Below are 14,657 nucleotides of genomic sequence, written 5' to 3'. Positions count from 1 at the left end.
AAAAGTAATAGGCCGAGTGACTGATTTGTAAGTCACGTCGGTAGTGAATTGATCCAGTAGGGGAATGAACTCTTTACCATAACCGCGTAGACGCCGGTAAACTGGCGCCAACGGGGGCGATCCAAGGTCGGAATAAGTTTGTGCATTCAAACTGCCGCGCCCGTATCTACTTGCAGTTGTAACCGGCGTGACCGAACCGACACCTCGATAAAGAGTTGCGTGTCGATGCGTTGGGAGCCTTGGCCCGATGAAACTTTCTGAATGTCAACGTCCATGTCCTCTGTACCTGCTTCCTTCGATTCTTTCGAGGCTGAGCAGCAAACTTTAGCAATGTGACCATTTTTATTACATTTGTGGCAAACGGCCCAACGCTGGGGGCACTCTGACCGATCATGATGTATATAGCACGACGCACAGGACGGCAACAGGGGCCGGCAGCCAGAATTCTGTTTACGCGCCGTGTGGGAGCGGCCGTAACGGCCGGATTGTACCACTCGCACGTCGTCCACCCGGGACACAGCGGACGCGCCGCCCTGAACCGCCGCGACGTCATACCACGCTTCCAACTGTTGACCGGCGGCGTGAGAGACTTAATATGATTGAGCAATGGACAGGACGTCCTCAAGGGAAGGGTCTTCTAACTGCAGGGCCCGTTGCCGGACCTCCCTATCAGGGGCCGAACGAACAATGACGTCGCGTACCATAACGTGGGCATACGACTCTCGCGACTGCTTCGTGACAAAATGACACTTGCGACTAAGACCGTGCAGGGTAGCGGCCCACGCCCGGTAAGACTGATGGGGCTGTTTCTTGCATTGATAGAACTCGACCCTAGCCGCCACAACATGCATGCGTCGGCGATAAAATGAAGACAGAAATGAACACAATGCGTCAAAAGACAAGAACGAGGGTTCCTGCAACGGCGCTAGCTGCCGCAAAAGTTGATACAGCGAGGGAGATATCCAAGACAAGAAGAAAGCACGACATACCTCCGCATCGGCAACATGAAACGCCTGGAAATGCTGCCGAAGGCGATGTTCATATGCGTCCCAATCCTCCGCTGTCTCGTCATACGGGGGAAAGGGAGGAGGGAACGGCGCTGGAGCAGACTGCGTGGAGAGCAACGCCGGTAGCACTTGTTTCATGGTGGCCATGAGCTCCGTCTGCTGCTCAACCAAAACCCGCACTAAATCCTCCTGACGTGGAGAAGCTGCGAAACCGGAACGACGACGCAACACGCGAAAGAACGACCCTACTCGTCGCCAATTGTGTAGTAACACTGTTCACGTTTTACGTCGCACTTCACTTAGCGTAGACCGGGACTGTGTCCTAGCCATGCCCGATGTTAAACGACTGGGCATGGCCCGTGCTGCCTCAGTTGTTGTTGTTGTTCCGCCGGCAGAGGTCGCGTCCAAATTCTCGCGTGCCCTCTGGTGGACGGGACTCTACTTTGCGGCAACTACCGTCCGTGACACGCCGTGCCGATGTGTGCCTCCCGCGATCTTTCTGGTGGCTACTGCATAAGCCAACTTAAAAGATACATGCTTAATGCTCAAACAGGGATTAGCCTTGGATGATAATATATCTGAACAGACTAATCACAAACATGCACTGTTCGGAAAGTGGAGATTGTGTATATCTCGCACAGTTGAATTAGTTCTTATGAAGTTTGTTCACCATAGTTATGGACATTTTGGCGTGAGGAAGTGTATAAAGTATATTTTCAAATTTTATTACTTTAAAGGGACATGCACATGAACGTAATGCATTATCTTCACCCTCATAGTGCAAATGATCGATAAATGGGAAATAGCTCAAAATTCTTATACACAATTAGGGTCATTAGTCAAAACATTTCCCAAAATATCATTGCGATATTTATTATATTTTATTACTGACAACAGTATTTATAATAGTATAAAACATGGAGCACTATTTCACTGTGGCACGGTTTTCTTTGGAATCACTGATTGGCACAACTTGGAAAAAAGAGTCGGAGTTCAAGACAACATTCACATAATTGTTTTATGCCGTCAATTTCCTTCCCTGATGCTGATGCTGATCTGTGAAAAAGACAAGTAATTTATTCTACTACAGCAAAAGTATTTAAAAATGTAGCTCAAATATCACCATCATCGTCATCATAATCATCATGTCAAAATTTTTTCAGGAAATAGTAGGCAAGGGAGGTAGAGGAGGTCATTCTAAATATCTGTACCAATTTTTGTGAGTTTAACTTCAGTCATTTAGGAGAAAAGTGTACCTGAATGATGAAAATTCAAGTTTTCGGTAAAATGCAAGAGTAGATTTACAGATTTATTAACTTACCACTATGCTCATTTAGAACATTTCAGCTGCATACTCCAGTTGTTCTCCTTTTCCTTATCCTCCATACTCTTTCTCTTCATTCTTTTCTTTATCCTTGACTCCTTGGTCTCAGTTTCTGCAGCTGTTCTGCTTCAGTTACAGACATGAAGAGGAACAAATAGCATTAAGAGTAAATGACACATTGGTGACAGATGTGTATAATGTTGCAGAACTTTTTAACAAACATTTTATAACTGTTACTGAAAAGATGGGGTTTCTAGTATGAAAAAAAATATTATTACTATTAAATATATCTCAATTCTATCAATTTAAATCTGTATTTCATACTAGAATGCCGTGTTCCCAGTTTGGCACAGCTTTGCCACAGGAGACACGAAAGCGTTCGAAGACGTCCGTCTTCTGGTCGGCTCCTGATCGTTGTCAGAAGGAGGCTAGTTTCTGATTACGCAAAGACTTCTATTATTTGGAAAATAACAACCCGGATTTCTTTACGTAATCAGTATGAATTTTATAATTACCTAAGGGACCTTTAACAATGAATAGTAAAAAAAATGCATTTGCAAATGAAATTATTAATAGATGGGGCAGCTATGAGTTGTATAGAAGACAAGGAGCGGCCTTCTGTCTACGACCAGGATGCCGCAGTATTCTCTGCTGTAGTAAGGGCTGTTTGACATTCATAAAAATAATATGGCATGGAGGACAAAAAAGTATAAAGGAAAAGAACAGAATAAGAAGTCTGGTAAACACCAAATATATTCAAACAATTCTCACTAGCAAATTAGGGCTTATTTATAAACAATACAACTTACATAATTACTTTTCTAACACTATGGTGCGATCAGATTTCAGCCTGTCCTGTGCTGTCTCCTTGGTTCACGTTTTTTTTTTCACAAATTATAGTCACTACTTTTCTCCTTTCGCTGAAGACAATTCTTGCACTGTTCAACACCTCTGATAACAATAACTTGCTGATTTACAGTTTCGAACATGAATTACTTTAATTTTATTAATTAATAATGTTGTCTGCACGCTAGCAAGACCGCTCATTTTTTTTTTTTACTTAAAGTCGACCTCCTTTACGTTTTCACATAACAAGCAGAAGCACATTAAAATCTGAAGATCTACAAAAGTTTTCTACCGTCATCTTTTATTTAGATCGAAGCGGAACGACAGTTCAGCTTCTGTTAAAATGTTTCTTTGACTGCGCAATCGATGTATTAGCGTCCGCGCTAGATGCGCATCTTTACAGTTATGTAAATTATACAAAACAAATGTCTTTCAAAGGGTACTCAAAGCTTTCGTAGGACGGAAATACCAATAATATTACCGGTTGTCAGGTTCGGTAGATGCTGCTATGGAATACCTCAGACCAGATATTTCAAGTAACTTCCATAATATGAATTTGACCCTCACTACCCCAGCAGAAATAATGTCCTTCATAAAATCTTTAAAATCAAAAACATCTAGTGGGCATGATGAAATATCAACATAGTTAATTAAAGAATTTGATTCTGAGCTCAGTAACATATTAAGCTATCTGTGTAACCAGTCGTTTATCAGTGGAATATTTTCTGAATGGTTGAAATATGCTCAAGTTAAGCCACTGTTTAAGAAGGGAGATAAAGAAATAGCATCAAATTTCCGTCCAATTTCACTGTTGCCAGCATTCTCAAAAATTTTAGAAAAAGTAGTGTACAATCAGCTTTATAACCTTCTTATCTCAAATAATATACTGTCAAAGTCACAGTTTGGATTTCTAAAGGGTTCTGATATTGAGAAGGCTATCTACACTTACAGTGAAAATGTGCTTAATTCATTAGACAAAAAATTGCAGGCAACTGGTATATTTTGTGATCTGTGAAAGGCATTTGACTGTGTAAATCACAATATCCTTTTAAGTAAATTAGAATATTGCAGTGTAACAGGAAATGCTGCAAAATGGTTCAAATCTTATATCTCTGGCATGAAACAAAGGGTGTTATTAGGAAAGAGACATGTATCAAGCTATCAGGCATCATCCAGCTGGGAACTAATTACATGTGGGGTCCCAAAATGTTCCATTTTGCCAAGTTCATTTTGTTTGCCGATGATACAAACATTGCAATGAATAGCAAGTCAAGTGTAGTCGTAGAAAGATCAGCTAATAAAATATTTGTGGACATTAAGCACTGGTTCCTAGCCAATTCTTTGTCACTAAACTTTGAAAAAACACACTACATACAGTTCAGAACCTGTAAGGGGTGTCCCACAAGTATATGCCTAACATATGATGACAAGCAGATTGAAGAAGTGGACAGTGTTAAATTCTTGGGATTACAGCTTGATAATAAGTTCAACTGGGAGGAGCACACCACAGAACTACTGAAGCGTCTTAACAAATCTCTATTTGCTGCAATGCGAATTTTGTCAGACATAGGGGATATAAAAATGAAAAATCTGGCATACTACGCTTACTTTCATTCCATAATGTCATATGGGATTATTTTTTGGGGTAATTCATCAAGCCAAGCTTAAGTTTTCCAGGCACAAAAACATGCAGTAAGAGTTATATGTGGTGTGAACTCAAGAACATCCTGCAGAAGCCTGTTTAGGGAATTTGGGATACTAACTACTGTTTCCCAATATATTTATTCATTAATGAAATTTGTCATTAAAAATATATATATTTTTCAAACCAACACCTCAATTCATGGAATCAATACCAAAAATAAGAATAATCTTCACAAGTCACTTAGTCTTGTACAAAAAGGCGTGCATTATTCAGGAACACACATTTTCAATAACTTGCCAGCAGCCATAAAAAGCTTAACAACAAATGAAATTCAGTTTGAGAAAAGCCTAAAGGATTTATTACTGGCCAAATCCTTCTACTCCATTGATTAATTTCTCAGAACTAACTGATTTGTGTGTGTCATACTATAATTTCTATATATATATATATATATATATATATATATATATATATATATATATATATATATGCTGTGACTTACCAAACGGGAAAGCGCTGATTAGTCTGTTCAGATATATTATCATCCAAGGCTAATCCCTGTATGAGCATTAAGCATGTATCTTTTAAGTATGGCTTATGCAGTAGCCACCAGAAAGATCGCGGGAGGCACACATCGGCACTGCGCGTCACGGACGGTAGTTGCCGCAAGTAGAGACCCGTCCACCAGAGGGCACGCGAGAATTTGGACGCGACGTCTGCCGGCGTAACAAAATACACAAACACACACACAAATATCAAGCTTGCGCAACCCACGGTTGCTTCATCAGGAAAGAGAGAAGGAGAGGGAAAGACGGAAGGATGTGGATTTTAAGGGAGAGGGTAGGGAGTCATTCCAATCAGGGGAGCGGAAAGACTTACCTTAGGGGGAAAAAGGGAACTTGTCACTGTTGCATTTCGAAATCTTTTCTGTCATCTTACTTTCTCTTTTTGTTTGTGCAAGTAGTTTCACTTTGTATTCACCTTTCCTTTTTCCCGTAATCCACCATACAATTTATCCTGCCTATATATACTCAATAATACGTAATTTACTTCCAAACCATAACCAAAAAATTTTTAACGCTTTCAACACTACCGCTGGTACAAAATCCACCGTCCCCAGTTTACAAACATTTCTTGTGTAACCTCGGGAATATCATTTCACAGCTTCAGTTCCTTTCACCTATTAAAAACCATTTCAGCTAGTTCTAATAACTGTCGTTTTATTTCCATTCCCGTTTTTCCCACATAACCGACCATTTTTTAACAGCTTCCCACAGGTTGTGATGTTGTTATTTCTTCGTCAGATAATTGTTAGCCTCATTTTCATAATCTGCCACCACATAACCAGTCCTTTTAATACATTTACACGCAGTTTTTTCGAAATTTTCCCGTATTTCTCCACCCTTTAACGTGTTTTGGAGGCAACACAACTACCTAACCTTTGTACACATCGTTCTTTACCAATCTAAGTTCACCACAGGATCAACATAGCTCAGCTTAAATTAACACTTTTTCGACTTTTTTCACACCGGAACTCCAGTTGCTTTCTACTTCACCTTTATCTCTCCCCATGTATTTTTATATTCGCTTTAGCCTCATGTTACACTTTCCACCTTCTAATACCATGTCACCCTCACAACATCCCCAAACGACCCCATTAAGTTTTATTTACATTCCCTCCACAAACATGCGTTCGCCCTAGCCAGATTAGGCTCCCATATTTTATTCACTCAGGCTTGTCTGACATTTGGCATTACCCCCAAAGGCCTCACACTTAAAGTTTCCATCGCTGGCTGTAACCCTTCTTTCCATCAGTCCCTATACCAGTTCCAAACTGAACAATCCATAGCCCTTACCCACCCAATCCTTCACCTACACATCAACTCAGCCAATGAAAACACCTGTCAACTCCTATCCCTAATCAAAGTCCTCAATCTTTCCTCTCCCACATCCACACCGGCTGTTCAGAGCATCTTCCTACAGGCCAACCGCAAATTAGAACAGCATTCCACCATCCACCTCAAAAAACTATCCAATCTCGTGGTTTCTCACCTCCGGAAAGGCAACTCACTCACCCTTCACAACCTTTCCAACAAACCTCAACCTACTCTCATTGCACACAGACCCAGTCTCTCCCATCTACTCCATCTCCCACTTCCGGCTCCACTCCCCCCAAAACCTCTAAATTCTAGTCAACACAATCTGGAGCCACAACACCCCAATTCAGTAGTTAACCTTTCCTCCAAACCTCTCTCCCAATCCGAAACCTCTGTCCTATCCAAAGGCCTCACCTTCAGCCCCACTCCCAGATTCAACCAAACAGCCCTTGTTAAAGATTTACTGTCCTACCCTCAGTCTCTTCTGGAAATATCACTTTGCCATGATGAAAAATAATCCTAATCCTACTCCCAATGATCCAACTCTCCAAGACACTATCCAAATTGAACCCTGCCTGGAACGGTTCTGTCCTCCATCACAGTGGGACCCACCTCCTCTTCCTCAAAATCTCCCTCTCCAAACCTTCCAGGAATTTCTGACTTCCAGCCTTGCCTCTCAATCTTTCTTGAAAAACCTTAATCCTACTCCCAACATCACCACAGCTGAAGCCCAGGCTATCTGTGATCTGAAAGCTGACTGATCCATCATCATTCTTCCAGCTGACAAGGGTTCCATGACCGTGGTACTTGATCGTTGGGAGTATATGGCTGAGGGACTGCGTCAGCTTTCAGACAACATCACATACAAAGTTTGCCAAGGTAATCCCATTCCTGATGTCAAGGCGGAACCCTCAGAACCTTAGGCCCCCTACAAAACCTTTCATCTGACTCCATCAACCTCTTGACCCCACCGAGCCAACACCCACACCTTCTACCTACTTCCTAAAATTCACAAACACAAACATACCGGCCGCCCCATTGTAGCTGGTTACCAAGCCCCACAAAATGTATCTCTGCCTCCATAGATCAACACCTTCAACCCATTACATGCAGTCTCCCATCCTTCATCAAAGACACCAACCACTTTCTCGAACGCCTGGAATCCTTACCCAATCAGTTACTCCCGGAAACCATCCTTGTAACCATTGATGCCACTTCCTTATACACAAATATCCCGCATGTCCAGGGCCTCACTGCGATGAAGCACTTCCTTTCACGCCGATGACCTGCCACCCTACCTAAAACCTCTTTCCTCATTACCTGAGCCAGCTTCATCCTAAATCACAACTTCTTCACTTTTGAAGGTCAGACATACCAACAATTAAAGGGAACAGCCATGGGCACCAGGATGGCCACTTCGTACGCCAACCTATTCGTGGGCCACTTAGAGGAAGCCTTCTTGGTTACCCAGACCTGCCAACCCAAAGTTTAGTACAGATTTATTGATGGCATCTTCATGATCTGGACTCACAGTGAAGAAGAACTCCAGAATTTCCTCTCCAACCTCAACTACTTTGGTTCCATCAGATTCACCTGGTCCTGCTCCAAATCCCATGCCACTTTCCTGGGCGTTGACCTCCACCTGTCTAATAGCCAGCTCACATATCTGTCCACATCAAACCCACCAACATCCAACAGTACCTCCATTATGACAGCTGCCACCCATTCCATATCAAACGGTCCCTTCCTTACAGCTTAGGTCCTTGTGGCAAACGAATCTGCTCCAATCCCGAATCCCTGAACCATTACACCAACAATCTGAAAACAGCTTTTGCATCCCACAACTACCCTCCTGACCTGGTACAGAATCAAATAACCAGAGCCACTTCCTCATCCCCAACCCAGAACCTCCCGCAGAAGAACCCCAAAAGTGCCCCACTTGTGACAGTATACTTTTTGGGACTGGTTCAGACTCTGAATGTGGTTCTCCAGCAGGGATACGACTTCCTCAAATCCTGCCCTGAAATGAGATCCATCCTTCATGAAATCCTGCCCACTCCACCAAAAGTGTCTTACCGCCGTCCACCTAAACTTTGCAACCTCTTGGTTCATCCCTATGAAATCGCCAAACCACCTTCTTTACCCTCTGGCTCCTACCCTTGTAACCGCCCCCAGTGTAAAACCTGTCCCATGCACCCTCCCACCATCACCTACTCCAGTCCTGTAACCCAGAAGGTGTACACGATCAAAGGCAGAGCCACATGTGAAAGCACCCACGTGATTTACCAACTGACCTGCCTACACTGTGAAGCTTTCCATGTGGGAATACCAGCAACAAACTGTCTATTCACATGAATGGACACAGGCAGACAGTGTTTGTTGGTAATGAGGATCACCCTGTGGCTAAACATGCCTTGGTGCACGGCCAGCACATCTTGGCACAGTGTTACACCGTCCGGGTTATCTGGATACTTCCCACTAACACCAACCTGTCAGAACTCCAGAGATGGGAACTTGCCTGTCAGTATATCCTCTCTGCTCGTTATCCACCAGGCCTCAATCTCCGCTAATTTCGATTTGCCACCGCTCATACCTCACCTGTCTTTCAACAACATCTTTGCCTCTACTTCCGCCTCGACTGACATCTCTGCCCAAACTCTTTGCCTTTACAAATGTCTGCTTGTGTCTGTGTATGTGTGTGTGTGTGTGTGTGTGTGTGTGTGTGTGTGCGCGTGAGTGTATACCTGTCCTTTTTTCCCCCAAGGTAAGTCTTTCCGCTCCCGGGATTGGAATGACTCCTTACCCTCTCCCTTAAAACCCACATCCTTTCGTGTTTCCCTCTTTCCTGATGAAGCAACAGTTTGTTGCGAAAGCTTGAATTTCGTCTGTGTGTTTGTGTTTGTTTGTGTGTCTGTCGACCTGCCAGCACTTTTGTTCGGTAAGTCACATCATCTTTGTTATTAGATATATTTTTCCCATGTGGAATGTTTCCCTCTATTATATTCGTATCATTAATTTGAACCCAAAAATTACGTTTGTTATTGCCACTGTTGCATTTCGAAATCTTTCCTGTCATCTTATTTTCTCTTTCTGTTATTGCGAGTAGTTTCACTTTGTATTCACCTCCTCCTCTTTACCGAATCTACCATACAATTTTGTCCCACCTATATATACTCAATTATACGTAACCCACTTCCAAACCATAACCAAAATTTTTTTTTCCGCTTTCAGCAATACCGCTGCTACAAAATCCACCGTTTCCAATTCACAAACAGTTCCTTTCAGCTATTAAACAGCCATTTCGGCTAGTTATAATTACTTTGGTTTTTTCGCTTTTTTTCCATTTCCGTTTCTCCCACATCACTGATCATTTATAGCCGCTTCCCACAGGTTTTAACGTCATTATTTCTTCGTCAGACTATTGTTAGCCTCATTTTCACAATCTGCCACCACTAAACCACTCCTTTTAATACATTTACACCCAGTTTTTTTCGAAATTTTCCCGAATTGCTCCACCCTTTAACGTGTTTTGTCGACATCACAACCACATAACTTTTGTGCACATCGTTGTCTACCAACCCAAGTTCACCACAGGATCAACATAGCCCAGGTATAACCAACACTTTTTCGCCTTTTCTCACACCATATCTCCACTTGCTTTCTAGTTCACCTTATCTCTCGCCATATATTTTTATTTTCATTTTCATTTCAGCCTCATGTTACACTTTCCACCTTCTAATACCATGTCACCCTCACAACATCCCCACAACTACCCCATTAAGTTTTATTTGCATTCCTTCCGCAAACATGCCTTCGCCCTAGCCAGATTACAGTCCCATATTCTATTTTCTCAGGCAGTCTGACATTTGGTATTACCCCCAAAGGCCTCACACTTAAAGTTCCCATCTCTGGCTGCAACCCTTCTTTCCATCAGTCCCTATACCAGTTCCAAACTAAATAATCCATAGCCCTTACCCACCCAATCCTTCACCTACACATCAACTCAGCCAATGAAAACACCTGTCAACTCCTATCCCTAATCAAAGTCCTCAATCTTTCCTCTCCCACATCCACACAGGCTGTTCAGAGCATCTTCCTACAGGCCAACCGCAAATTAGAACAGCATTCCACCATCCACCTCAAAAAACTATCCAATCTCGTGGTTTCTCACCTCCGGAAAGGCAACTCACTCACCCTTCACAACCTTTCCAGCAAACCTCAACCTCCTCTCATAGCACACTGACCCAGTCACTCCCATCTACTCAATCTCCCACTTCCAGCCCCACTCTCCCCAAAACCTCAAAATTCCAATCAACACAATCTGGAACCACAACACCGTAATTCAATAGTTAACCTTCCCTCCAAACCTCTCTCCCAATCCGAAACCTCTGTCCTATCCAAAGGCCTCACCTTCAGCCCCACTCCCAGATTCAACCAAACAGCCCTTGTTAAAGATTTACTGTCCTACACCCCTACTCTCCGCTGGAAATATCACTTTGCCACGAATAAAAATGATCCTAATCCTACTCCTAATGGTCCAACTCCCCAAGACACTATCCAAATTGAGCCCTGCCTGGAACAGTTCCGTCCTCCGTCACAGCGGGATGCACCTCCTCTTCCTCAAAATCACCCTCTCCCAACCTTCAAGGAATTTCTGACTTCCAGCCTTGCCTCTCAATCCTTCCTAAAAAACCTCAATCCTACTCCCAACATCACCACTGCTGAAGCCCAGGCCATCCATGATCTGAAGGCTGACCGATCCATCGTTATTCTTCCAGTGGACAAGGGTTCCAAGACCGTGGTACTTGATCGTCGGGAGTATGTGGCTGAGGGACTGCGTCAGCTTTCAGACAAGACTACATACAAAGTTTGCCAAGGTAATCCCATTCCTGATGTCCAGGCGGAGCTTCAAGGAATCTTCAGAACCTTAGGCCCCCTACAAAACCTTTCACCTGAGTCCATCAACCTCCTGACCCCAACATCACCCCGCACCCCAACCTTCTACCTTCTTCCTAAAATTAACAAACCCAATCATCCCGGCCGTCCCATTGTAGCTGGCTACCAAGCCCCCTCAGAACGTATCTCGGCCTATGTAGATCAACACCTTCAACCCATTACATGCAGTCTCCCATCCTTCATCAAAGACACCAACCACTTTCTCGAACGCCTGGAATCCATACCCAGTCTGTTACCCCCGAGAACCATCCTTGTAACCATTGATACCATCTTTATACACAAATAATCCACACGTCCAGGGCCTCACTGCGATGGTGCACTTCCTTTCATGCCGATCACCTGCCACCCTACCAAAAACCTCTTTCCTCATTACCTTAGCCAGCTTCATCCTGACCCACAACTTCTTCACTTTCGAAGGCCAGACATACCAACAATTAAAGGGAACAGCCATGGGCACCAGGAGGGCCCTCTCATACGCCAACCTATTGATGGGTTGCTTAGAGGAAGCCTCCTTGGTTACCCAGGCCTGCCAACCCAAAGTTTGGTACAGATTTATTGATGACATCTTCATGATCTGGACTCACAGTGAAGAAGAACTCCAGAATTTCCTCTCCAACCACAACTCCTTTGGTTCCATCAGATTCACCTGGTCCTACTCCAAATCCCATGCCACATTCCTTGACGTTGATGTCCACCTGTCCAATGGCCAGCTTCACATGTCCGTCCACATCAAACCCACCAACAAGCAGCAGTTCCTCCATTATGACAGCTGCCACCCATTCCACATCAAATCGTCCCTTCCCTACAGCCTAGGTCTTCGTGGCAAACGAATCTGCTCCAGTCCGGAATGCCTGAACCATTACACCAACAACCTGAAAACAGCTTTCGCATCCCGCAACTACCCTCCCGACCTGGTACAGAAGCAAATAACCAGAGCCACTTCCTCATCCCCTCAAACCCAGAACCTCCCGCAGAAGAACCACAAAAGTGCCCCACTTGTGACAGGATTCTTTCCGGGACTGGATCAGACTCTGAATGTGGCTCTCCAGCAGGGATACAACTTCCTCAAATCCTGCCCTGAAATGAGAGCCATCCTTCATGAAATCCTCCCCACTCCACCAAGAGTGTCTTTCTGCCGTCCACCTAACCTTCGTAACCTCTTAGTTCATCCCTATGAAATGCCCAAACCACCTTCCCTACCCTCTGGCTCCTACCCTTGTAATCGCTCCCGGTGTAAAACTTGTCCCACGCACCCTCCCACCACCACATACTCCAGTCCTGTAACCCGGAAGGTGTACACGATCGAAGGCAGAGCCACGTGTGAAAGCACCCACGTGATTTACCAACTGACCTGCCTACACTGTGAAGCTTTCCATGTGGGCATGACCAGCAACAAACTGTCTATTCGCATGAATGGACACAGGCAGACAGTGTTTGTTGGTAATGAGGATCACCCTGTGGCTAAACATGCCTTGGTGCACGGCCAGCACATCTTGGCACAGTGTTACACTGTCCGGGTTATCTGGATACTTCCCACTAACACCAACCTGTCAGAACTCCGGAGATGGGAACTTGCCCTTCAGTATATCCTCTCTTCTCGTTATCCACCAGGCCTCAATCTCCGCTAATTTGAATTTGGCGCCGCTCATACCTCACCTGTCTTTCAACAACATCTTTTATATATGGCCTAATTGCCTCCATTACAGCAAGTGGTAAGGAATGCTTGTGGTTCTATTGTAAGCCTGTAGCATTGCTCAACGAGTATTTGCACCACGAATCTTCCCCTTTTGGACCCAAACCATGCTCTTTCATCTGTTGATACTCTGTGAAACCATGTTGCCCGAACAGCTCGTCTCATGTTCTCCAAATCTCCTACATTATTGCTAGTCTATAATATTGAGTCAAAGAATCAGTTTCACTTTGTGTAAGATGACCTGGTCCACCAATGTGTTTTCCGTCTGACAGTTTCTTTCCACTGAAGTCTTTACATAATTTTCTCAGCCGAGCTCCCACTCTTTTTTGTACATGCCCAACACATTCAAGGTTTTCTATCATAGTGTTCCCATATGGTATGTCATTAACAACAGTAGTGTGTCCTTAACAGTTGCCATTCCCAAGATAGCCAACATCCCTCACAACATGACTGACCTCTGATCTTCTAGAAATGTTTAGAACTCCTTTCGTTTTACTTGTTTCCACTAGTGTCATCAAAGTTCTTTACACAAATGTGTGTGCCAATAAATTTACTTGAACAAACCTGGCAGTGCTCTGTTAGACATTCATAATCTAGTATCTTACCAGTTTCAATCAATGTGCCAGTTACAACCCCATTCGGAGAAGTATTACCTCTCTTTTGCCAAGTTCCATTAAATGCTGCTACAATGTCTGTATTTTCAGACAAGGTTACTGCTTCTTCTGCTGCTCTTTTCATTGAATGTAGTCTTACACCACATCAAGCATTATGTATTAATTTATTGTATCTGTCAAGCCTCAGTGGAGGTGCAGGCAAATCCGTCACTGTACAAAAAGTCTGGGCAGCTCTCTTTCTCCTTCCAATACATGGCATTGCATAAGCAAGCTGAATATTTCCAGAATGAGATTTTCACTCTGCAGCGGAGTGTGCGCTGACATGAAACTTCCTGGCAGATTAAAACTGTGTGCCCGACCGAGACTCGAACTCGGGACCTTTGCCTTTCGAGGGCAAGTGCTCTACCATCTGAGCTACCGAAGCACGACTCACACCCGGTCATCACAGCTTCACTTCTGCCAGTATCTCGTCTCCTACCGGGCAAGTGCTCTACCATCTGAGCTACCAAAGCACGACTCACGCCCAGTCATCACAGCTTCACTTCTGCCAGTATCTCGTCTCCTACCTTCCAAACGTTACAGAAGCTCTCCTGCGAACCTTGCAGAACTAGCACGCCTGAAAGAAAGGATACTGCAGAGCCTCCGGCTGTGGCTAAGCCATGTCTCCGCAGTATCCTTTCTTTCAGGAGTGCTAG

At 44.0% G+C, this 14,657-nt stretch overlaps 1 non-coding gene across 1 annotated transcript; it reads right to left on the bottom strand.

The window, feature by feature from the left end:
• Nucleotides 1-14,312: 14,312 nt before the first annotated feature.
• Trnas-cga lies at nt 14,313-14,387 on the bottom strand. Its single transcript has one exon. It is a non-coding gene; the product is annotated as a tRNA-Ser (tRNA).
• Between the last annotated feature and the right edge of the window lie 270 nt (nt 14,388-14,657).

Source organism: Schistocerca piceifrons, chromosome 11 (genome assembly GCF_021461385.2).
Source record: "Schistocerca piceifrons isolate TAMUIC-IGC-003096 chromosome 11, iqSchPice1.1, whole genome shotgun sequence".
Classification (NCBI taxonomy): Eukaryota; Metazoa; Arthropoda; class Insecta; order Orthoptera; family Acrididae; genus Schistocerca; species Schistocerca piceifrons.
The sequence above is the reverse complement of the archived record's forward strand: the minus strand, read 5'-3'. Positions and strand labels throughout refer to the sequence as shown.